This window comes from Xyrauchen texanus, chromosome 37 (genome assembly GCF_025860055.1).
Source record: "Xyrauchen texanus isolate HMW12.3.18 chromosome 37, RBS_HiC_50CHRs, whole genome shotgun sequence".
Classification (NCBI taxonomy): domain Eukaryota; kingdom Metazoa; phylum Chordata; class Actinopteri; order Cypriniformes; family Catostomidae; genus Xyrauchen; species Xyrauchen texanus.
This window is the reverse complement of record NC_068312.1, coordinates 9,548,009-9,575,524: the sequence shown is the minus strand read 5'-3', so window position 1 is coordinate 9,575,524 and position 27,516 is coordinate 9,548,009.

The window sequence follows — 27,516 nt, the reverse complement described above, 5'->3', positions numbered from 1 at the left end:
TATTAAAAGTGAAGTTTGTGTTAAAGAGGTTTCATTTTAAGCGTTTTAAGGGCCCTACACACAAATGTCTTTTTTAAAAATGTATTTCTTTTGTAAACAAGCTCTGTGGACCTCTTTAAAGCCTTGCTGAAAATCAATAATGTACCATATTTAGAGCTGGAATGTTCTGTATTTGGCTGGTAGAAAGTTGGAAAACCTAGCACTTGACATATTGCACATCTGGATATATGCCAGGTTATAATGCTCTTCTTTATCATTATTTGATGAATAACTGATGACATGATCGATAGAAAATTAAATTAATTGTACTGCCTTCATTCATCTGGCAGTAATGGCACAATCCATAATGAGCTTAATTTACATAAAAAGATGGCGTGTTTGTGTGTGTGCAAAGGAATGACAATGACTTAATTTAAACACTCAAGGAGCACAATTTCAGCACTGATTGTGCCTGCTTAAACTAGATTACTCAAGTTTTTGAACTGAAATACCACATTAAAAAGTTCTGCAACTGTTAATTGAATTTGTCCCATTGTGTACTGTGTAGGAAAATTAAGTGATTAGGTGTGGTAGAAATTAAACTCTGCATATCTACACCCTTATATTTATCAGAATTTTTGGTTAATTATTTAGCCGCGTTCTACCACCATTATAAGAAAAATAAATGACAAATGATCAGATCTTAAATCGGAATAAAATTCTCCATAATTATATGTAATACAACAGGCTTGTTGTATCTGCTCACAAATTATATGTAATGAATTAGCTTTGAGTAATACTATTCTCATGGCTATTGAAAATAATATCACAAATATTTTTAGATATGGTTCGAGCTTCGGAGCGCAGATATTTAAAAAAATCAAGTTATGAGAATATTTAACAAAATATACCACAGTCAAATTATATTTGAATACAAACAAGATTTTATTGCTAATCTAAACACAGATAAACATGACAAACAGGTTGCTGAGTAGAAATCATCTTCAACAGAGAACATATAACTTTATGGAGTCTATAGACCATGCCATGAACCATCAACACTTAATTTAATATACAGTGATTTGAGATCACGTTTACTCAAATTAGATTAAAGAGAAAGAGACACCAGTACTTTCAGTGAAAGTTGGAGATGTATTTGTGTTTCCTTACTCTGCTTTGGTTCTTTGGCTCTTTGTAGCAAGTTCTTGTTGTTCCATCAATGTTTTGGACCTCTGTTAAGATCATGGATAGTCAGATAGTTCTTCGTCTGTTGTGTTGATGGATAGGTGATGGAATGAACTTTGGACTTCCTTAGAACTTTGCATTCTGAGCCTTCCTGGATTCTACATTTTGCAGATCCTGGGCAGATGGGCTAAGAGCCACATTGGAATAGGAGAGAGGAAGAGGCAAGAGCACACACAAGGAGCAAGAGAGTCAGAAGTAAGAGTTCTTGGTGGGGAGGCTTTGTACTGTTGAGGTTGGCCGCACATCAAAGGAGTCAATAAGAAGTGTCTTTTCAGATACCATGTGATCAACTCTTTGTATCTCCTTTTGAAGGTGATTGATGATCCTTTGTGTAAAGACATCTTAAAGTTCCTGTTCAAAAATACATATTTTCCCTTTATGGTTTCTTCACTACACATTAACATTTGATTATACATTACTATACATTGTATAATTGAGCATAATGTGTGCACAAGGTCAAAAATGCATTCTATGATTCTAACCACAGTCAGGCATCATGTGAGGCATCCTAGAATATAAAAAATGTTGTTATGTGCATTCAGAAATGTAGAATGATCAGACAATGGAGACTTTTATTGTTATTATAGCTCATAATACATGTATATTGTTAAAACATATGTGAGTGGTGGTGGTGTAGTGGTGGTGGTGTAGTGGCTAAAGCACAGGTCTGTTAATCAGCAAGGTTAATCAGCAAGGTCACTGGTTCGAACACCATGGCCCCCACCATTGTTTCCTTGAGCAAGGCACTTAACTCCAGGTTGCTCCGGGGGGATTGTCCCTGTAATAAGTGTCTGCCAAATGCATAAATGTAAATGTAAAACCCAGTGTCAATGTTCCTGGATTTAAGATGAGATGTTCTACAAAAAGAGTGGACAGGGATCCTTCCTAAGACAGTTTTCAAGCTCTCTCATCTCATACAGTTTTAGCATGTGACACAGGAAATGTTTCATTCTGTACATTTGAAATTATGAGCCGAGCATTCGTATTCTGTCCTGATAAGTAGTTCAACAGTTCAGATCCAGAGTCTGTTCCATCTCTGTTTCTTGAACAATTGCAATAGTCATATGAGTTTTTATGCTTACCATCACCACTGCCCTTTAGGGGTGAGGGTCTTGGTGCGTCCACAGAACACTCTTTGTTCTCAAGTCGGTCAACATTAGGTAGCTGCAGGTTTCATCTAGACTCCTTGGCTCCAGCTGAGAAGAGTCTTTAATTTATACCTTTGAGGAATGTTTGGTATGACTGCTGGCCTGTGTGTCTTATTTTTATTAACTTGGACATAAATATCAGTGAAAATCCTGGATTTAAGTCATTCAGCGTGGACATGAATAATTCTTCTGCCCATAAGATCCTACAACTGTAATAAAAAATAAAACTTAAAATTATTTGTGGTCATTTTTATTTTGTTTAAAGGCTCACATGGCTCTTTGGAGCTGGAGCAGTACATAAGTCTTGGCGATAGATCTTCTTGCTTGGGGCTTGTGTTTCTGTTTTATACTATAATATTGTTAGCATTTTTTAGCATAATTGGCTAAAAAACACTTGCTTACCTAACTACTGTGTACATCAATGCACAACATCTACAGTACTGTATCATGTAGAATAATGTGGGCTGTGTTCTGTTGTTTAATAGGTACAACAATAACCTTTCTAATGGAGGACAACGCGACAGCCAGCCATAACTTCTGATAACTTTTATTTACAGTTCCAACCTTAATACCGTAACACACTCAATATATGTTCCACACATTTCCTATGCATTCTAATACTACTGTATAGGACCTAATACTACATCCCCCTTTCCAAATAAGACTCCTTTTCTTTTTATCCTTTAGGGGAGCAAAATAAACTTGCAATAAAGAAATATTTTATCTTCTTATTAGACAATTAACATTCTTATGCAATGCAGTCCAAATAACAATTATTTACATTTTGAACAATACAACAATGTTTTTTTTTATATACAACAAAATGACAGAAAAACATGTTCTGTATTATTTTTTCTCTAGACTAGAAGGATGGGGTAGACTGCCCAAAACCTTCAACTGAGTGTGGGGATTATTCTGTCCCATTGCCAACTCAGTGTTTGTCCGGGGTATCTCTAACTACATTCAAAGTACATTAGATACCCAGGAGGAGCTCTAATCCTGGAATGATATCGTCTCGTACATTGTGAATTCTGATGGCATACCTTCTGAGTTTCTGGTGTGACAGTTGAACTTGCAGAGAGTGGAGATGCATGTATATCTGTCAGGTCCGGACGATCAGAAGATATCACAGGAGCATTTGGAGTTGGTGAGAGAAGAAACCTGTTTCTCCTCAATGTACCTCTGGGTGTCTCTACGAGGTAAGTTCTGGGTTTACCAGCAGTAGACACAACAGTAGGCCTTTCAGACATGTCTTTGACCCATACATGTTCACTTGGTTGCAAATGCGTCATGTCATGGGCTTTGTGTCTTCGGTCGAAATTTTGTTTCTGTTTACATCTGTATATCAGTTCTTTCTTTTTCAGCTTTTCCAAATCTGCCCACTTTGGACTGAGCTGCGACGGGATCACAGGAATTAGTGTCCTTATTTTCCTCCCCATAAGGAGCTCGGCAGGACTGTAACCATTGGCAAGAGAAGATGCTCGGTAAGCCATAAGTGCCAGGTAGGGATCGCTTGACTTTTTTGAGGAGGTTCTTGATCGTCCTCACAGCTCGCTCTGCCTCTCCGTTGCTTTGCGGAAAATGAGAATTCGACGTCATATGGTTGAAACCCCAGTCCTGTGCAAACACACAGAAATATTCTGAAGCAAACTGTGGCCCATTGTCTGAGCGCACCACCTCAGGGATTCCATGATGTGCAAAGATGGATTTGAAGTGTTCAACCACAGCTTCAGAAGTCGTTGACGTCAGTTTTGCAACCTCAAAGAACCTAGAAAAGTAATCCACAATGACCTAGTACTACTTGTTGTCTTTTTGAAACAGATCTGCACCTACTGTGGACCACGGCCTTGTTGGAAATTCAGTAGGCAGCATTGTTCCTCTGAGATTTGTTCTCTCACGTGCACATGTGTCACAGTTCTCAATAATTTTTGTTAGCTCTTTACTGAGACCTGGCCAGCAAACTGACTGTTTAGTCTCTCCCTGCACTTTGTTATGCCAAGATGTCCCTCATGCAGTTTCTTCAGTATCTCAGCTCGGAGTGACGTTGGAATGACAATCCTGATCCCATTCAATAATAGTCCATTTTGCACAGAATGTTCTCCTGAGAATGACAAGTAAGGCTGGAAAGCTTTGTCAATGGAGAATTTATCTGGCCATCCTTCCACACAGTATTTCTTTAGCTGCTGGAGTATGGAATAATTGTCTTGATGTTCTTGGATCTCTCCAAGCCTTTTTTCTGTAGCTGGTAGACTTGCCATGATGGAGTCGGCATACAGATTGATGTCTTCTATGGAAAGCCCTTCTGATGCACTGCTTATGGGAGCTCTAGACACCACATCTGCTGTTGCAATGTTTTTGCCGGACACATGCAATATGGTGTATGAGAAGAAACTTGATTTTCGTCTTGTAAAACTCACATTTGTCGTTGAGTGTGACTCCTGCTTCCTGAAGTCTTGAGAATGCCCTTCGCAGCCTCTAGTCTTGATCACTCTGAGTGGACCCCCAGACGAGCACATCATCAATTTGACACACCACACCTTCCAGTCCCTCAAGAATTCTGGACATGCACTTTTGGAAGTGCTCTGGTGCAGAAGAGATTCCAAAGCATAGACGGTTATAAAAGTATCGGCAAAATTGAGTTATAAAGGTGGTGAGTAAAGAGGATTCCTTTGAAAGTGGAATCTGCCAAAAGCCAGCATTGGCGTCAAGCTTGAAAAACAACTTGCGCCTGCAAGTTGTCCTAATGTGTTCTCCACATAACAGATTTATTCAGTTCATAAATATCCTGTTTTGTACATTTATTGTGCTTGCTGAGGGTAGCTGTGAATTTCCATTTTCTTTCATTGATGATCCACCTGGTCCCTGGAGGATTTTCCCCAGTTGTTTCAGTTTGTTGAACTGGCCTTGGTTGTACAGTGTCACAGGAACAACTGTAACATCTGCTCCAGTGTCAATTTTGAACACTACATCGAAATTGTCAATTTTTATATCAGTCATCCATGGATTTCTTGCCATATTAGCCTTTACTGAGCCAAGAAAAGCAATGTCCTCATTTGTATCCTCAGTTAGCGTGACAATATTCATCTCATATATTTTCTTTGACTTGCACACCCTAGCATAATATCCCTTTTTATGGCAACGATTGCATATTGCCTCTCTTGCTGGGCATTGCTGCAGATTATGGCCTTTTATGTCTCTGCATCTTGTACAGAATTATGTGTTTCTTTGTGAACTGTCCATATTGTTGCTTCATTTGTTTTGATTTCACATTACTGTTCTGTTTAGCCTGCACACTATCCAGCTGTTCAGTTGTAATTTCCCCTTTGAAGTTTGACTTGCGCAAGCCTTGTTTTTTTATCTGTTCACTCTGTCAAACTCGAACAACAGCCTTCTCAAGTGATAGATCAGGGTCAAGTTGTAACTGTTCTGACAGCCTTTTGTCTGTCAGACCCACGACGAGTGTATCCCTCACCATCTCATTGTGCAGATTTCCGTATCCACAGTGCTCGGCTAGACAATGCAGTTCCGTTATAAAGCGATCCACAGACTCACCCACTTCTTGCTGCCACTGATAAAATTTAGCCCTCTCAAAAATCACGTTTCTGCGAGCTATAAAGTGATCATTCAGTCTATTCATTACAACTTCGTATTCACTTGCTTCTTCAGGACTTAAACGCAGGGAAGCTAGTATGTCTTCTGCTTCCTCACCCATCATGTAGATCAAGGCATTCACTTTATTTTCATCCACCTGCATCTCCAACCCTGACGCAATACAAAATATTTCGAAGAGTTTTATCCATTTTGACCAGTCCTCTGCTTTAAATGTGAATTTTTCCGGTGGAGAAACTTGACAATGATTCATGATGGTGCCACCAACTTGTCCAGTCAAAACCTCCTGCTGACAGAATGAAACTGAACTGAAACTAATCTAACTTTACAACTCCGCTAACTCACGTACGAGCTGTAATTTCTTTCCTTCTGACACCATGTTCTGTTGTTTAATAGGTACAACAATAACCTTTCTAATGGAGGACAACGCGACAGCCAGCCATAACTTCTGATAACTTTTATGTACAGTCCCAACCTTAGTACCATTATACACTAATACTACCATATAGAACCTAATACTACTGGTCTGTTCCAAAACATAGTGAGCTGCCTCTAGAGACAGCACTTTACAGCATCATACAGTAGTTGCACTTTCAGCATGAAGGCTGCTCCAAAAGGTGTTAATTTCCTGCTTCCTGAAATAACCTAATATTGTTATCAATTTTGGTAGGCAATCCCAGAATGCACTGTGATGAGCTCAGTGGAGAAAAAAAGATGGAGGACGGAGCAAGAGAAATGTTAATTATAAATGTAATTATAATCCATTCAATACTGAAAAATACTTACAGAACAATATTTCAAATAATAGAAAGATTTCATGCAAAATGTTTGTGTTATGATCATTAGAGAATCCTATCATTCCTCTTGCATCTGTATTAAAATCAGAAGCAAGTCGAGCCTCCCCTGCACTGCACATGAGGAGGACTATTTGAATGATGCGTAGAGTTGCTGCCTATGAAGACCTGGGCCACAGGGGCTATAGGAACAAATATTATCTGGTTAGCCCTGAATGTTTTAGAGGCACAAGGATAAAGAAAGTAAATTAACTTTGACTTATTTTTGGATTACTAATAGATAAACTACAATTTAATAATTTTATTTATACTATTTATAATATTCTTTACAGAAAAAAAATCCAAATACTAAACCAGCGGCTAATCCTGGCAGACAATGTAGTTAAGGATGGCATCATTCCCTGGAACAACACTGGGCTTCCCTGCAACAAAAGAGCACAACAGTCTGTTCCAAATGTATTTCCAAAGAGGAACTGATTTTTAATGATGACTTTAATGACAGACCTACCATAAGCTCTGAAGTTGTAATCATTAGTATATGTTGAAGACATATATATTTAATATATTATTATTTCTATACTTATAATCTTAAAGTGTTTTGTTCCCTCTTATTAGGGAACCAAGGTTACATTTGTAACATAGACATTCCCTTTTCAAGTTGGTCACTTCGATGCTGCCCCAGCTGAAGCTATGAGAACCATATACCATAACGCTGTACTACTGATTTACAATGCACACAAGCCAACCAGGGCAGTGAAAACATTGGAAATTACTCCTCCTTCACAGTTAGAATCTGGGAAGAGAGAGACGAAACATCCATGTTATAGAACCTAGCAAAGGTGTTAGGGGATGCCCAGCCTGCCACCAGACAGATGTCCTCAAATAGCAACTCTATCGCCTGTGCTCCAGGTAGAATGAGCTTTAACATCAACTGGAAACTTTTCGTCTTGCAAGTCATGAGCAAGAGCAACGGCTCGAACCACCCAATGGGAGAGTTTGTGCTTGGAGACGGCCAAACCTTTGCTTGGCCTCCGAAGCAGAAAAAAAGCTGTTCAGACAGAAGGAATTGACTTGTGAACACCAGGGCTCATCGAGGGGGCCCTAGCCTGTAATATGGTGTTGAGTAGTGACTAAGTGCATAACGCTTGTTGCAGACAGCAAGTGAGTAGCACTGAAGCAGTACTTCACACCGGCAGCATTTCTGCTGCAGAAATTGCTGCACTTTTTACAGAAAATTTAAGAGAGAGCTATTGACAAATTTTACAAACTTTATTGTTATGAATTCTTATTTACATAATGCTGGTCTAATCTAATGCCGTCTTGTTGAATTTTTTAATGTAGCAACAGCCAACACAATAAGCTCTGCTCCTTCAAACATCGTCCTTCAGTAGAATGGGGAGGGGGAGCACGATGAGCCTTTGAATATTGTTTTGCACAATAGTGGATGGTTTGATCAATCAATTTGGCTTGTTCACCCTTAATAATATAGCTTGATAATATAGACAAAAATAAGTAATTATGAACAACCATTGAACAGCAATAGTAAAACTTAATCCTTTTTTAATTAATCCAAATAAAAAGTCAGTTCAGGGTCATAGAGCACTTCGTTTCTCCACAATCAATCTTGTATCATCCATCATCAATACAAGACTGAGGTAAGTTCTGAATTTACAAACAATATAGGCTGATGCATGTATTTGTGCAACACAACTGTTAGCGCTCACCAGTGTATATGGGTATTGCTGTTATTTAGTAGTATATAATATGCAGTTTTAACTGATAAAACTGTACTTCTGCTTATTTTATATAATGAAAATAATTTTATTTAGTTTTTTCATTTTACATTGTATTCTTTTTTTCCTATGTGCTCTTATTCTTACAAAAACATATTAGATCAGATGCACCGGTAGCTGTCTAAACCTGCTGACAGTATTGCCTGCCGCACCTCTGCCAGTGCCTTCAGTTATCCAGCTACAGGGTGATCAGCCGGGAGCCATCAATTGTAGATGTTTCGCCTCAATAATCACAGAACATCTGGTGGTGGGGCAGTGGCAAGGTATGTCTCCCTGCCACCTCCCATAGTTGGACACCGGATCCTTTCTGTTGCTTCTCGTTCTTACATTCCATCAAGACATTCATCCTTCACATGTCATACCATGCCAACATTCAAGGCCTCATCTCTGTTAAAAAAGACAAGCTATCAGACTATGCTTACCACCACTCCAAAGCATTTACATAAACCAGTTCACCAACAGCTTAAGTAGGAGAGTGACATAACAGGTGAGCCACGAGACTGCCTCAGTCACTCCTTCATTGCCTAGCTTGTCATGGTTTTGCACCCCACTCAATTTCTCTCCATAAACCGCTGGATAAGGACTGAATGCAACAGCAGAAATAATTCCTTCCCATCCCTTTCCCTCTACATATACTACCCCACCACATTTTGTCCTTCCTTCTTAACCATAACCATAAGCTCACTTTCTCAGCTTCCTCTGCCATTACCTTCTGGGACATCTTCAGCGCTGATCCAATGATACCAATGTCTTTCAATAGGTGCTGCATTGATCTTCCCATAAATCCTCTACCCCTGACCTACACAAGTGGTAAACCTATATCAGTAGATTAATCATCCCATTAATCCCGGAACATCTCAATCCCTCGTTAGAAGCCCCCGGATAAGGACAGACTGGGTCAGTGGAAATAATTACTCCCAAAATCTTTCCCTTTACCACATACTACCCCACCGCATATGACAAATGTTTCCTATCCCTACTTTCTCACTTTTGCACGCCACACGTTTCATCCTTCCTTCTTAGGCATAGTCAGAAGCTCCTTTTCTCTTCCCATACATTCCCAACACTCAAACTCCACAGGGTAAGTAGCAGCCCTCCATCGAGTTTACCTGCATTCAACAGCCAGAGCAGCATATTTTAACTTCTTTCTCTCATAGGTTGCCTCCAGTCTCCCTTCCCATGGGACAGTAAGCTCAATCATTATGACTTTTCTTGCTGACGCTGAACATAACACTACGTCCGGCTTCAAGGATGTAATAGCGACCTCAGAAGGAAATTTCAGCTGCTGGCCAAGGTCAACCACCATTGACCAATCACTCCCAGCACCAGGGTTGATCTTGCTTCTCTCCGTGCAATGCCTTGTGCAGCACCTCCGTTTTTAACAAAGTCAATGAACTTCCTCTGAGGAGCGGTATGGCCTTTGTTTGCCTTGATTATGTTTTGACCACAAAAATGTCTTTATTCAGAGCAATTTAAAATGTTCCATGTTTACTCAAATCATGATGTACATAAATAGTGCCCTGTCAATTGAATTTAGTGTGAGCAGTGCAGGAAAATGGAATCAGGGCCAAAATGACCACAGCAGTACTGCTTCAGCAAAGCTGTGCATCGCACTGCCACAATGCTTCTGCTACCGATGTGAAAACTCTGACAGTGAAACTCTTCCAATGTGAAAACTCTAACAGTGCGTAAAAATATGCACTGCTTCTGCTCTGCTTCAGCATGCGGTGTGCAACAGACATAACAAACTCCGTTCAAGGGTCAGTCATGGAGTCTCCACAGCTCCAGCTGGGGATTCCAGATCATGCTTAGAGTTTACAAGAGGAGATAATTCCTCAAGGTATTCCTCTACAGAAGAGCATCCAGCAGCTCGACCAGCTTTGTAAACCAAGGGTAGTTGGGTTACTCCAGAGCAACCAACAGCAGGGATTCCTAGTTTTCCTAATTCTTGCACATCACTTGTTGAAGCAAGCAAACAGGAGGGAATGCATACTTGAATTTCGCCGGCCATTTGTGTGCCAGGGCGAAACATCCCAGTTAGAGATGTGTCTTGCTCCAGAATAGAAAACTGAGAGCCAGAACCAACATCAGGCATGAATAATTTCCCCCTTGGTGATTTATTTATGCAATAGCCTCTGTACTGTCCATTTGGACCAGAATGTGAAAGCCCTGCACATCTGCCCGAAAGGCTTTGAGAGCCAAGAGGACTGTAAGGAGCTCTAGGTAATTTATTTTCCACATAATTTGCATACCTGTCCAGGTTGGACAGTGGTGTGACCACTTGACCTAGCCCAACACACCACTTACTGAAAGAGGGCATTCTCATTATTGTAAGCAGGCTTAACGGTGGAGATCTAAGTAATTGTGATGCCACATGCAACAAGGCACCCTTGAGTTGACTCAGCACTGGTGAGGCCTCATGCACAGCAATCCTAGAGGGATGACAGCGGCTGCCACAGCCATCGACCCCAACATTCATTGAAACATTTGTAGCAGTAAGCTATAACTGGCTAAAACCTCATCAAGCACTGCAGGGTAGACTGAATGCTGGTGCAGGATGGGCGATCTGCCATAGACACCAAGTCGAGTTCTATTCTCTTGAAGGAAACCTGCTGACTGGGCACTAGGGTGCTCTTCAACGAATTTACCTTGAGACCCATATGATTGAAGTGTGCAAGCAACAGATTCCTGTGCATCACATCGATGCACTTTGTAAAAGTGTGAGGAGCTAGGGACAGGTTGAATGGAGGGCCTTGAGTTGAAATGCCACACCCTTTAAAGGGCATGCCTAAAACTGTTAAGACTTGTGCAAGTGCCATAATGTCTTTGTCAGTGTTGGGACATGGCAAGAAAAATGGAGGGCTGCGCCAAGTATCCACTCTGTGCAGCACAGTCCAATACCGTTAAACTCTCACAGATTAGTGAGAGTGTCAAATCTTAACAGGCTGCTCGTATAGCCCTGAGAAGAATGACGGCAATTGGTGGAAGTTGTAGTTGTGACATCTCGGTAAAAAGGGCCTTGAGATGAAATGCCACACCCTTTAAGGGGCATGCCTAAAACTGTTAAGACTTGTGCAAGTGCCACAATGTCTTTGTCAGTGTTTCGACATGGCAGGAAAAATGGAGGGCTGCGCCAAGTATCCGCTCTGTGAAGCACAGTCCAATACCGTTAAACTCTCACAGATTAGTGAGAGTGTCAGGTCTTAACAGGCTGCTCGTTTAGCCCTGAGAAGAATGACGGAAAGTGGTGGAAGTTGTAGTTGTGATATCTTGGTAAAAATCGATCATGAAGTAGAGCGTTTGTGCGAGAACCTCATGCAGCTGAGCATAATAAACCACTTTGCCCCATTTTCCTGCCTTGCAGGTGTAAAAAATTGTATGTGCCCCATCTGACTGTGACCAGGTCTCACTATCTGAAGCCACTAGCGACAGAGTATCCCCTTCATCTTATCTGCCACATGTTATTGCGACATGCGTGCAAACAGCATGATTTTCATAAGTGAACTGAACAGGAAATGCCACTTCCAATGGAGAGGAGGAGACACAACAGGCCTGAGCTAGCATTAATTCATCCTTTGATTCTCACCTCGATTCTCATAATTTTGACCCTGAAATAATCCACTTGATGTCCTTGCTTTACATGCTCGTGTGGTCCCTCGTGAACCACAGAGGTCAGATATCTGGAGAATTGGCATCTGCTTTCAGGAAGAAAGCGAGCCGCGAACTAAGCGTCGTGAGTTTCATGCGCTCACAATGAACACAATCTCAGTGAGCGCTGCTTTCACATGAGCCTGGCTCATGCATTCCAAACAGTGCTCATGCCCGTCACAAAGGGATAAATCGCTGGCACAGAGGGAAACACTAGTGAAATGCCTTGAAATAGCATAAGACACAAGTGGCTCTCTTAGTTTTTTTTTTTTGTTAGACAAAAACACACATTAGAATGCAATCACAATAAAAACGCTGCTTGTTGGTGCACAACAGAAATAATCCACTCGCTGTTTAGATGTGCAGAAAGAAGTGATAAGTCAGGCTTGCAGAGTACAAGATGTAATCACAACCGTGACATACAAAATTTCTGATGAAATGGTGCTGTGCTCTACATTATATGCCCAGTATGGTGCTCATAAGGGCCAAAGTGTCTCGCTATTTGCCAAAAAATATTAAAGTGCTATTATACATGCTTCAGAAATGGTAACTCCTGGGGGAGTACCCAAATTGTCAGTGTGCAGCGTCGAAGTGACCGACTTGAATGGTATTATTTTCATAGTTAAAAATCTGATTATGCCAGTGCAATGCTTCATGCCCCCGTGATTTTTCACTTATGTGAACCACGCCACAGTTCCATTGCAGCCGAGCTCAGACCACCTCCTACAGGTACTCTCGGGTTCAGTACTGCAGTTCCTCAGACCCCGGTCCACAAAACAGATTTCAGATTACCAACTTTTAATGTGAACCGTGCTGTTTCGACTAAACTGCCAGTGTGAAAGCTCCCCTAGAGAGCTTTTAAGAAATGCTGTTTTATGCATCCAGATGTTAAGTGCAAAGACAGTGTCCTCATCTCACTTCTTAAAAATGGTCAGAATTTTCCTTTGACAAGTACAAGTTGACAAGTTGGACATTTTAAACAACTGTTTAAAGTACAGTACCTCATCTGACAGTTTGAATGTCATATGTTTTAATGAATTGAGCTGACTCATCATTTTGTGAGCACTTTTTCTTTACTTGACTGACAGTAAATCAATGGTTTCAAGAGTTTCAATAGACTGCTCCATTTTTATTAGACCGATAAATGGAAGATAATACTGTATAGCAAGACCATTTGTAGAATTTTTTTTTCCTCCATGGGGGAGTTTAGACCTAAAATGGTTCACCGGTAATTGTGAACATGTGACTATGTGGTTTAGATTTTGTATGTGTAGGACAAATGTGCGTCCTCTTTGAGTTACACTTATTTTATTATTGTAACTCTTACATTATGCCTTAAAATGATTTGTCACTTTTTTCGAAGACTGGAGACTGTATTTGCTTGCATTTGTTTGGACATTTTATTTGAATGAGAATGATACAAGTTTAGCAGAATACAGGCCTAAAGATTTAAGTAATCTCTTGGAATATATGACTTAAGGCAAACACTGTCATTTCAAACAAGAAACTTAAAGTGTGAAAGCCCCCTTAGAGAGTTAATTACACCTGTTTAGCTTTACTAAGCCTGGGATGGCATTGATGTCTTGCAAAACCCCTATTAACAACAAGCTTTGCAATTCCCAAAATGGCATGACCTTTGAACCTCATTGCTTAACACTTGATTGCTTAATACCGCTTTTAAGAAATGCTGTTTTATGCATCCAGATGTAAAGTGCAAAGACAGCGTCCTCATCTTACATCTTAAAAACGGTAAACGTTTTGACTCCATTTTAATCAATTGTTTGTACAGTGCCTCATCTGACATTTTTGAATCTCTGAGCTGACACTTTATTTGACTGACAGTAAATCAATGGTTTCAAGAGTTTAAAAAGTCTGCTCCATTTTTATTAGACTGATAAATGGAAGATAATACTGTATAGCAAGACCATTTGTATTTTTTCTTTCCACAGATAGGGGAGTTTGAATTTAGATATATTTATTTATTTAGATATTAGGCATCTATATGTATATCTTTAGACTTAAAATGTGACTATGTGGTTTAGATTTTCTATGTGTAGGACAAATGTGTGTCCTCTTTGAGTTTCACTTATTTTATTGTTATAACTTTAACATTATGTCTTAAAGATGATACGTGTCACCTTTTCAATGTTAAAGTACTTTCTTCCTAGTTTAATGTGCAGGGACAACTATAAGTAAGCCATTCAGCTGTCATATTTCTTGATTGTTCCTATGCTGTCTATCTCATACACATATTTGACATTCAGAAAAACAGGAACGACAAAGATACATGCAAACACACTACAAAAACAGCCAACAATATAGTATTGTTTAACTATAGATATATGGCTGTTAGTATATGACGGAATGGAGAAAATTTGTCAGAAGGAACGAGTCATTATTGATCTATATATGAAAAAGAGAAAAAAACTGTTTTGAGTTGAATGAAAGGAGGGTTGCAGTTGAAGGAACAAAGCTATAAATGGAAACATTTAATATGCACTTTGAATGCAAAACTCAGGAATCACTGCAAAGCACTTTCGGTCAAATGACTCACGAGTTAGTGGCACCATGACACACCCAAATCTATTTGATGTTCATTGGCCATTAAGTTAAACTTTGGGGGGTGACAAAGTGTTGTGTCAACAAAACTGAACTGGGAGGCCCACGAAAGAACAAAAACAGTCACTTTCTCTTGGAGTGCATATGGAGGACAAAACCTGCAAAAATAATAAATAAATACATAAATAAATAAATAAATAAATGTAATAGTAGAAAATAAATAAAGGAATAAATGTCTTGATAAAACAAATATAATTAGTTTTTAATGAAATTTATTTATAGACAAATTTATAGACAAAACGAACTTCATGTTCGCTAACCATTGGCAGCAGATGCCAAATATCTGGGAGCAAAAGCATGTCAAACAGTTCTGGGAGGTAATAGTATTCAATCATTTTGATAACAGCCGTAGGCTCTGGCATTTCAGAATAACCAGAAGAACATTTGAGATGCTATGCGATGAAATCAGTCTGCTGGTTAGTCCAGTAATTAGCAAATTATTCAGTCACATGATTTGTTGAGGCAAAGCAGAGACTGTTTAGCATGAGATGGAGCACTTGAATTAAAATGAACGGGAGAAATTAGAACACCCAATATGGTGGGTATGGAAAAGTAAGTCCTGTCATACATGTAAAAGAGCCAATCATCTTTTAGATACAGACATCGCCAGTAAACTCAAGAATGTGCACGTTCATTAGTTGGACCAGCTGCACCACGGGGAACCACATTCGATTAAACGAATGCTTGTCATTGGCAGGAACACACACAGGGCCACAGCTGTCTTTACTGGTCGTGAAATTCTGCAATTAATTTGGTTAAATGTGTATAAATATTTCCAGCACTTAAAGCGCATCCTCACACATTTATGCTAAGTACAGTTTTGGGAAAGGCATGTAAAAAATAACGAATGTTTTTAAAATTGCTCATAGAAATAGCACTTCAAAGCTAAGATCAAGATTTCGTTATTGGGGCCGAGATCAGTCCAGAGCCTTTTGCAATACAGTTTGGGAGTCAAAATTCAAAACGCACCATATATCTAGCTTGTCTAATCCTTCACAGCAGTCAATTCAGTTCACCAAATCATATCCACATTTCAGACTAAACTTACTGAAATTAAGAAATTACCTATACTAAAGTACTCTACTAAAATAAAATTTGATTAACGAACTTAAACTAAAAATCAGGAAAATCAAAGAGGATTGATACTTCATACATTTTAGGCTAAGTCTGGCCTAATAAACAAATGCAATTTACGTTATATTTAGATTTACATTTGTCTTGAACATTGAGGGGGTTGCAGCGTGAAGCATTTACATGTTTCCATTGATCAAGGTACAAATATTGTACTTGCTTGTTTTGATTTTTTGGGGGGAAAACAATTCCCCCCCCGGAATCTACGCCCCTGATTACATGACTTCTGTTGGTGTGAACTTCGCTACAGAGTGATAAAGAGCTCAAGTTTAAACACTCAATGATCTCTTTATTGTTTTTAGGGGTAAGAACTGCATGTCAGTGTATGAAGACTGTGTGCACATGGGCCACATCTTATTTTGTGATTTGATTAGCTTTGATTATCATTTGATTGACCCTTTCTGTTGTGCTTCACTATCATCTTCCATTCTCCTTTTTTGTGTGCTTCTATTAAAGATACCTTTTAATGGGCAGACTTCAGGAGAAATAACTAACTAGTAATGAACAGTCAATTATTTACAATTAATTACAATAATATCATAACAATTAGCCATTACAATATTCAGGATGATGTCATTTCTTCTTCCTTACTTCTAATATTATTATTACTATGGAAATGCAATATGCATTTCGTGGAATTACTGCACTCCCAAAATGAGTCATTACAGCGAATTGAATAGTTTTGGCCTGTATGGTCAATTGCGTTGTGAGTGTGGTCTGTAACCAGAAATCAATAATGGAATGGAACCCCATCCCCACTATAAGTGACTAGCCAACTTACCTCAGGTAGGTTTATGATTTATATACAGTATAGTGTGTGTGTCTCTTGTTTTCCTCAGCACATATCACATTACATTAGGGTAAATTATTCCTGTATGTAAAGGCAATGACTGAGGGAAAGGGAACATACAGGGAACCCCTGAGTAATTAATAAAGAAATACCACATAATTGTGAGGGAATTACTTACAACTTGGAACAATATTCTAAAGTGAAAATACAGGGAACCCATGATTAATTAATTAATACATAATTGCCACATAATTATGAGGGAATTACTTACAACCTGGAACAGTATTGTAATTAATCGACTGTTCATTAGTAGTTACTCAATAGTTATTTCTCCTGAAGCTGAATAAGTACATAATTAAAAGTAGTTCATCAGGAGGCATGACTGAATTCAGTAGTTATTGATTAGCTAATTGTTAATTAACACAACTATAAAATGCTATTACATACTGATTAGTTAACACATCTTCCTGAGTAGTTAATAGTAGTGACTTAAGTGTTAATGAAGAATTACTTATAGTTCTGCAGTAATTCCTTATTAGTTATGCATTAAGTAAGATACAGTATTCTAAAGTGTTACCATGTGTTCAAACCTGGGAAGGAGTGTTCTTGAGTAGGACACTTAACCCCTTCAGTATAGGAAAATTACCCCTACAGAAAGTGTTTTGTGAAAAGCTGTACAGTAAATGCATATCTGATTTGTGCTGACAATAAATTGATGCTTATTGAGTGAATCAGAGGCTTTCTCAAGTCATTGAGCACCGGTTTAAGACATGACAGAGCCTGTTTGTAGACGATATCAGCTAACAATTCTGTCATTTCTGAAAAACGTTTGGTTACGTATGTAACCTCCATTCCCCGAGGGAGGGAACGACACGTTGTGTCGGAGAAGTGACACTAGGGGTCTATCTTGAGCGCCGATATTCACCTCTGATCTTATTGAAAAGGGCCAATGGGAGTTGGCAGTCGGTATTTGCATATCCCGCCCCCGGACATACGGGTATTTAAGCGGTGCAAATACGGGAGTTCATTCAGGATTTTTCTGAGGAGCCGGAAATGGTCCGGCCACAGCAGTGGCTCGGTTCAGTGACATGGCGGAGGAAAGACACAACATACGTAACCAAACGTTCCCCTTCTGTCGCTCTCTCCACGTTGTGTCGGAGAAGCGACACTAGGGGACCCATTCCAATCTTGCCATGCGCTGAACCTTGTACGTGGACCGCCGATACAGAGGCGGGCAGGGATTTCATCCAGTGCCACGCATCGTCTGTACCTGGCTGCACGTACCCTTCCCCAATGCCCCATAAGAACATCGGAGTCCTTCTAGTTACCCTGGGAGGGAACAAGGCGATGTTTGCCAACTTGGGAACGGGCCAGCCTGGCTGGGCCTCTTTCTCTCTATGTTTCTCGCGATAGAGCAATCACGGCCGGGGCCCTTACACGCATATAGGGAAGGGGGTCTTACCCAGACCCTGCGGAGACCACACCTGCCCTTTTTCTTGGGGAGGAAAAGTGGTAGACACGTCACACGGCCGTCTTAGGGCTCGTGTGGAAAGTATGGTGCGGTGGTAGATCCAGCCTTGAAAGGGGGGAGTTGCTACAGCACGGCGCGTCCTGCCAAGTCTACCGAGAGATCCCAGGAGGGAACTAGGCCTGGCCGGGAGGGATTCAACCTCCGGGCGCCCCTCAGGAACCTGAGGATCAGGTCGTGCTTACCCAAAGACTTGCCGTCTACAGGATCGTGGTGGGCGGCGATAGCGGCAACATACACCTTGAGGGTGGACGGGGACAGCCTCCTGTCCAGCCTCTCCTGTAGGAACAGAAGCACTGACCTAATCAAGCATCTCTGCGTGGTCTTCGGCTCGGAAGAACACCAATCTGCGAACAAGCACCACTTTAGGGCGTAAAGGTGCCTGGTAGAGGGGCTCTGGCTTGGTTGATGGTATTCACAATGGTCGCAGGTAAGCCGGCTAGCTCTTCCGCGTCCCGGCCCAGGGACCAGACGTGGAGGTTCCAGAGGTCTGGGCTGGGTGCCAGAGCGTGCCCCGTCCCTGAGAGAGGAGGTCCTTTCTCAGGGGAATTCGCCAGGGAGGAGCTGTCGCGAGGAGCCTGAGTTCCGAGAACCAAGTCCGAGTGGGCCAGTAGGGGGCCACCAACGTGACTTGCTCCTCGTCCTTCCTGACCTTGCACAGCACCGGTGCAAGAAGGCTCACTGGGGAAATGCGTACTTGCGCAGCCCCGAGGGCCAGCTGTGTGCCAGCTGCCTGTCCCGAGGGGAGCCTCTGTTAGGGCGTACCAGAGCGGGCAGTGGGAGGTTTCCTGGGCGGCGAACAGGTCTACCTGGGCCTTGCCAAACCGTTCCCAAATCAGCTGGACCGACTGGGGGTGAAGCCTCCACTCCCCGCCGGGCAGGCGTTGTCGTGATAGCGCGTCCACTACGACGTTGAGCTTGCCGGGGATGTGAGTGGCACGCAGCGACATAGGAGGAGACGGCGGGCGAGTTGTGACATGTGGCGGGAGCGTACGCCGCCTTGGCGATTTATGTACGCCACCACCGTGGTGCTGTCCGATCTCACGAGGACATGTTTGTCCCGAACTAATGGGAGGAACTTCCTGAGAGCAAGAAGGACGGTCAGCAACTCCAGGCAATTGATGTGTCAACGCAGCGGGGCCCCTTTCCAATGGCCCGCTGCTGCGTGCCCGCTGCACACAGCACCCCACCCGGACCGGGAGGCGTCGGTTGTGACCAGGACGCATCGGGACACCTGCTGCAGGGGCACTCCTGCCCGTAAAAAGCAGAGGTCTGTCCAGGGTCGGAGTGTTTTGAGGCAGGCGGGGGTGATCCTTACCCGATGCATGCCGCGGTGCCATGCTTGTCTCGGGACTCGAGTCTGGAGCCAGTGCTGAAGTGGTCTCATATGCATCAACCTCAGCGGCGCGACCGCCGCGGAGGACGCCATATGCCCCAGGAGCCTCTGGAAAAGTTTTAGAGGGACCACTGTGCCTGGCTTGAAGGAAGCGAGGCCCCAAGAAGCCCCAAGCGGCTGAGGTGCCAGAGCACCTGGTCTCTGTGTGTGCATAGTAACTCTCGAGAGTGTGCTAGGATGAGCCAGTCGTCGAGGTAGTTGAGAATGCGGATGCCGGCTACTCGTAGCGGGGCAAGGGCCGCCTCTGCGACTTTCGTAAAGACGCGAGGGGACAGAGACAGGCCGAAGGGGAGGACTTTGTACTGAAAAGCCTGGCCGTCGAACGCGAACCGTAGGAAGGGTCGGTGTTGTGGCAAAATTGAGACGTGGAAGTACGCGTCCTTCAGGTCAACCGCTGCGAACCAATCTAGATGCTGAACGGCAGCCAGAATATTTCTCTGCGTAAGCATTTTGAACGGGAGTTTTAACAAGGCCCGATTGAAAACTCGCAAGTCCAGGATTGGTCGTAAGCCGCTGCCTTTCTTGGGTACAATGAAGTAAGGGCTGTAGAAACCCTTCCTCATTTCGGTTGGAGGGACGGGCTCTACCGCGCCCTTGGCTAAGAGGGTCGCAATTTCTGTGCGCAGGGAACTGGCGTGCTCGCCGTGTACTGCGGAAAGCGGACGCTCCTGAAGGGGGCGGAGCCGGAAAACTGAATTGCGTAACCGAAGTCGAATGGTCCGGTGCAGCCAGCGTGATGCGCTATGCGGCTGAAAGCCACGCTTCCCAGCTCTGGCGCTAGGGGCACCAAAGGGACGAGTATTTTGGACGTACCCGGCGGGGCCTCGCAGCGGGCCGGAACAGGTAATGCAGCGTCGGGCGGCTTCGTTGCGGCCTGAGGCTGAGGTGCTGAGAATAGACTCAAAGCACTTACCTTGCTCTGCGCGCCCGGCAAGGGGCGGGTTCTTGACAGAGGAGGAGGTCTGATGTTGGCGTCCTCTGGACTCGTCTGAACCGGCCAGCCGGGGACAGTCATGGGCAGGTGGAAGGCGGGATCGCCGCGTCCGGTGTACCGGGACTGTTGTGATCTGAAAGCACATTGCCGTGAGAACGGCATTTGCGGGCCAGGTGACCCAGAGGCAAAAGAAATAGCTCTTTTATTGAGAGTGTGGGTACCACAGCCCCCGTCAGGGGGTGTGTCAAATGAAAAAACAAAGGATTCTCCTCCTGGCCCTCCACCGGGGGACGGAGTGGTCTTACCACCTCCGGAGCTAACGTCTTCGGCTCTGGGTCGGCTGTCTCAGGAATGCTTGGGAGCCTTCCGGGTCCTGGAGGGGGTTCGTGAGACAGGGGGCGTGCACCGCCTGCGGAGTGCTCGACGCTGGGGCTGAGAGCTGGGCCCGGGTTGAGGCGGAGCAGGAGCTGGTTTCCTCGCAGGGGGATGCCCTCGGCGGGCAGACAGGGCAGGGCCCGTAGCGGCAGGTCTGCGGCGGGGTATGATGTGCGAAATGGCCTCCGTCTGCTTCTTCACCGCGGAGAACTGTTGGGCGAAGTCCTCGACGGTGTCACCGAAAAGGCCAATCTGGGAGACAGGTGCGTCCAGGAAGCGGTTTTTTTCAGCCTCACGCATCTCGACCAGGTTGAGCCAAAGATGGCGTTCCTGGACCACTAGGGTGGCCATCGTCTGTCCGAGTGCCTGCGCTGTGGCCTTCGTCGCTCTCAGGGCAAGGTCGGTCGCTGAGCGCAGTTCCTGCAGCACATCAGGATCAGGTCCACCCCGTGCATGTTTCTGAGAGCTTTGGCCTGGTGGACTTGCAGGAGGGCCATTGCATGCAGGGCGGAGGCAGCGCGTCCAGCCGTAGTTTAGGCCTTCGCGTTAAGCGAGGATGTTGTCCTACAGGGCTTGGATGGGAGTACGGGCGACCCCGCCAGGAGGTAGGGCTACCGGGCATAGATGGTGCGCAACTGCCCTATCAACCTGGGGAATCGCGTCGCACTCGTGGCGCTCTCTGCCGTCGAGGGTGGAGAGAGTGGAGCGGGTGGCACCTAGACGAGCGGAGAGCGGGGCTCTCCACGTGGACGCCAGCTCATCATGCACCTCCGGAAGAAAGGGACCGGGGATGCGAGGCCGCGAACGGCGCGCTGCCCCCAGGAACCAATCATCCAACCGAGAAGGCTGTGGGGAGGATGGAGGGTTCCAGTCCAACACCACGCTCAAGGTGGCCCGGCAAGCATGTCGGACATCTGAGCTGCCGGCCTCAGCCTGGGCCTGCTGGCCCGGGCGGCAGTCCAGGGGAGTCCTCAGCATCAGACACCGCGACTCTCCGATGCAGCGGTGAGCTCATCTGCTTCGGACTCGGGAGGATAGACAGCCGGGCCGTGAGGCGAGCCGCTATTGCCGCGAGCGTGGACGGAGACCAGCGAGCGTGTCGGGAACGGGAGGTTCGCGGGGGCTACCCGGCGAAACTGCACCCGCTGCCGCCTCAAATCGCCTCCAGCGCCAACCGCACCGTCCTTAATCCCGTGGGAAGAAGGAGCAATTCGGGGTGCAGCTGGGGTGGCTTGCTTTCTGTTGAAAGCGAGCCGCGACCGCAACGTGGTCATGGTCATGTTCTCGCAGTGAGAACATGAACCATCCACAAACGCCGCCTCGGTGTGATCGCGGCCCAAACGAGACAGCGCCTGTGGCCGTCTGAAGCAGAGAGCACTCTACCGCATCCAGGAACGACACAGGGGCGGAAAGGCATCTTGAAAAAGACGCGTCCTTAAAAGGATGTTCAACGCTGCTGTGTTTGCTCTTTTAGAGAAAATTACTCTCTTAGTAAAAAACTCTTTTAATACACAGTGTGTGTGTGTGTGTACGTGTCTGCGCTGTCGAAGCGCTCAGGGGCAACAGTGCACGCCGTGCACTGAGAAGGAGAAAGCCGCTGTTGTGCGCCGTCAAGATCCAACAGCATGCAGATCGTCAGAGGAAAACAGGAACGTTTAAGTGGCGTGTAACTCGCAGCAAACTGCAGACAGACCATCGGCTCTGAAGAAATTTTCTGAATGAACTCCCGTATTTGCGCCGCTTAAATACCCGTATGTCCGGGGGCGGGATATGCAAATACAGACTGCCAACTCCCATTGGCCCTTTTCAATAAGATCAGAGGTGAATATCGGCGCTCAAGAGAGACCCCTAGTGTCGCTTCTCCGACACAACGTGGAGAGAGCGACAGAAGGGGAACTAGGGTTACCATTATGAATTAGTTAGTCAGACTAGACTGTTAAGATGATGGGTGAGAAAAAAAAATGCTTACCTACATTTTTTTTTGCATGTTTACAGCACCAGTTATTATTACAAACCTTAAAATGATCTGGCAAGTGTCCAGTATCCACACCATTCGTTATTTCCAATCAGTCATGTTTATTATGCATTTTCTGCAAATAATGTCTCCCAGTGATTTCTAAACTCAGTTATGATTATTGTATAGGCTGGATTAGCCACTTCAATCATGATTTCACACTCAAATCAACACCCAAATAGCAAGTGTTTCAGGTTATAGAAGCAAGCAAATTGATATATTTTTTTTAGCCGGACCAAAAGAATTTAATAGTTACGCTTTTACAGCATGTATGATATGTGATCCATGTTAGCTGGCCATAAAAAAAATTAAAAAAAAAAGTATTTAAACATTCTCTTATAAAGAGGATGTAAAATCGCACACCCACCATACAGCCTTATAACATTATGCCTGTGTTCCTTTTGCACATATCCTAACAAATAGTACAAAGGCTATGATTATATATAATTAATAATTATGTTAATAACACATTACAAAATGTCAAACCCAGAGTGCATGTTTAGCAATCTACTTTCCCTCTCCAGCAAGCCAGTCCAGACTCTTCTTAGCCCCTTCCTACCTGAAAAAAGCTGGTGTTTACAAGGTAATAATGTTCATCATGGAAAATCAGTCCGCTCCCCCACACTGCCAACTCTAGCGTAGCAATCTCTCCCTCACCTCGCCTTTTCCACATAAAACTCGGCAGAGCCACACCACTATAGGTAACACTATAAAACCTGAATGATTAATCCTGCCACCAAGCACCCCATTCCCAAAAGCATTTGGAGTAATTCCTAAATGGCTTCAACATATTCACTTCATAATATATTAAAAAGACATGCATTCCGAGTATCTGGGTAGAACAATTCCTGCTGCAGACTATCTCGGGACATTCTGCTTTGGATGAAAGGACAGCTCATTTAATACATTTTCAAAGCTTTGGAGAGTTTGGTAGTAAGGACAGAAGCAAATTGCCCTCATTAAGTGCAGTACTTGAGGTTGTTGAATTTGTAATCCAGACTTCATTCCGCTCATAGCTTAAATTTTAGAGGCGTATAATTTTATAACACTGCACCCAGAAGGAGAAACACATATAAAAGAGTGCTTGTCATTTTCTTAACTCTACAGGGAGGCTATGTTAAAGGAGAACTGTACATGGTGCTGGCTTATGCAGTTTTCAAATATGTAGTTGCTAGCTTAAAGGGATAGTTCACTCAAAAATGAAAATATAATGCAAGTGAACTTTGAATGTCCAAAAACACATAAAGGCAGCATAATAGTAATCCATAAGACTCTAGTGGTTAAATCCATGTCTTCAGAAACAATATGATAGCTGTGGGTGAGAAATAGGTCAATATGTAGGTCCTTTTTTTACTATACATCTCTACTTTCATTTCGCATTTTTGGCGATTCACATTCTTCACGCATATCGCCACCCACTGGGCAGGGATGATAATTATAGTAAAAAAGGACTTTAATATTAATCTGTTTCTCACCCACACCTAACATACCACTTCTGAAGACATGGATTTAACCACTGGAGTCTTATGGATTACTTTTAGGCTGCCATTATGCCCTTTTTGGAGCTTCAAAATTCAGGACACCATGCACATGCATTGACGAACAGAGATGTTCTTCTAAAAATCTTTGTTTATGTTCTGCAAAAGAAATACACACCTGGGATAACATAAGAGTGAGAAATGATGAGAGAATTTTCATTTTGGGGTGAACCATCCCTTTAAGGAGCTATTTCAACCTAAAATACATGAAAAACATTACTAAACTGTACCTTTTAAGAGCCATCAGTGGGGGTTTCCCCTCAAGGGGACCTTTTTTGAACCTCTAGTTAGATATATCTCATTTATAACTTATCTATAATAGTTGAAATTGGTTGCATGAACAGCAAATGGCCCAGTCTGTCCATCCTTAGATGGGATGGAAGAAAGCAATTTTAAATGAATAGCTTTAACCACATGAAAGGCTTTTTAGGTTGACTGATTAAGCATTTAAGTTACAACTTTTTACTAAATCAGACCCAACTGGATGCTAATTCTTAGAAATGGCACCTGCAGCTGGCCTAAAGAGTGACTCACAAAAGATCTGGTTACTGTACGTAACAAGTCTAATGGTGTGTGTTAGTAATGCACTTACTCACCTAAAAACAATGGAAGGGGGAGTGTAGATCACGGGTGGATCCATAAAAAAATGCAGTTAAGATTACAAAGAGCATAACATCCAGATCTCAGTGAAACTGGAAAGTCCCAGGCACTGCTTAATATGTACATCATTAAATCTGTTGTATTATCCCTTTATCATAATACAGAAGACTGGTTTGTAATTTATTTCATTTCATTGTGCACAATAATGTGTCAAGAAAGTACAAGTACAAAGATTGTATTTGTACTAAAAGTACAAGATTGTTGCATGTTCTGAAGAAAATATGCATATCCATGCAAAACTTCCCTAAAGTGGAGTGGTTGTCAGGGCATTGCTATGCAGTTGCTAAGGTGTTTAGAGTGATTTTTAGCAAATCACAATGTGGTAGCGGGCATTCTGTGTCGTTGCTAGGTGTTAACTTACTGGCCCAAATCAAAAGAACTCATCTCCAAGTCTTTATGATCCAAGTCATCTGTGAAGTTTCACAAACGGATCAGTAGGTTCAAACAGTTCAAAACAATCATTTGGGGCACTGGAATAAGTTGGGATGCAGTACTAAAGAAAGTTTATTGCAATTTAATTTCCTCAAACATCACTCAAAATAGCAGCAAATAAAATAGCCTAAATAGCACAATTCATAGATCTTCAAATGATAAAATCTCACTTTAAAGTCAAACAATAAATAACCAAACTATTACTGTGGCTGCATATGCGCTCTGCCTGGGTTGGTTCAGATTTCCACGATCCTGCAAACACAAGTATTGTCATGTGTGTGGAGTTACACTGCTGCGGGTAAATAGCCTCTCTGGGGAGCTTTGATTTTTAAATGGTTTTAATTAAATTACATTGAACTTGTCCAATTATTGTACATAAATGTGCACACCAGAGCAAAAGAGGAAAAACTCTGTCTTACCATTTCTCAAGTGCTAAAACTTTGTGCTCGGTGCTCGGTGAAAAACAACCTGGGATTATGTTTAATGGTGTTTAATGGGGAAATCATCTTTGCAACCCAAACTTATTTAGAAAAAGTTAACCTCTACACATAATACTATTAAAAAACCCAGACCCAAATTATAAGCAATAGTAATAGTGAAACATGTCTTGGCAAACTAATTAATCGAATTATTTAATCAATCAATTATTTGTTCAGACAAAAAGGCCGTAAACCTGTCAGGATTTACTCAGTCTTTCGACTGAAAACACATCATGATACATTTGAATAAAAATGTAACTAATGATTGTATAAAGGGAAGTGACCATATCTGTGACTGATCAACATCTGCATGCAGTTTCTTTACACAAGTTCACTGAGGACACAAGCATGCTATAAAAGCCATTTCCTCTTGGTCCAGACCTCCTTTTCATGCAAACTATTTTTGGGTCATCCGTCATTGTACACAGGAATGAAAACAGTGTTTTGAACAAACACCAGGAAAGTGTGAGTGTTGTGTATTTGTCAACAAAACTGTTTGTCCTTGTGGATCACTCAGATATAACTCTCTTTGCTCTCTGGATTTCTGATATTTATTATATTTTCACAGTAGTTAGTTACAAATGGGACCACTAAAGTTACAATTGTTGCAACAAAATGGATTATCTAACGCAATGGTCCTCAACTGGTGGGCAGCGACCCAAAAATGGGTTGCAGGTCTCTTCTGATAGGGTCTCAGACAATGGAAAAAACCATGCTAAATTCAAATAATAAATTGCTACTAACAATGTCATCACATGATAAATATGCTCATAAACTTCCCATATAATGTTTTGTTTGATGTTACAGGCTGTATGTCTAATCAAACTCTGGTCTTTTGGCGCAAATTCATCTGTCACTTGGTAAATTGTTGGCTTAATATAATAAATAGGCAAAAAAAATTGACATTTTTGTTACTTTTAAACAACAAACTATGTTGGTACTGTGCTGGGTTGCCACTTGACCAATGTATAATCTGGTTCTTGGAGCAAAACCAGCTGAAAACCTCTGATCTAATACTTCAATGAAGCTCATCATCTTTTGAGAGATTGAACTGAGAGCTAGTTGTGTTTATTAGATAATTAAGCAGCCTAATAAACATCTTGATTAACGGAGCGAGATCATAGCTTTTTAAGGAGATTCTGACTATTCGTCAGGTAGCAAAGCGATCATTCATCTTCATGAAAAAACGGCTTCCCGCACGCTACAGTTTAACATGCCGTCAGCTTGAAAACATTAGCAGGGGGTCGACTTTCATCAGAGTGTGATCTGGAAACAGGTGTGGGTTCTAGAAAGTCTGTTTACAGCTGTATCTTAGGATCAAAGCTACACTGAGGTCTCTAACCACGGATAGCAGATCACGTTGAATGAAAAAAGCAATTGCTTGATGACAAAAAAAAAGAAAAA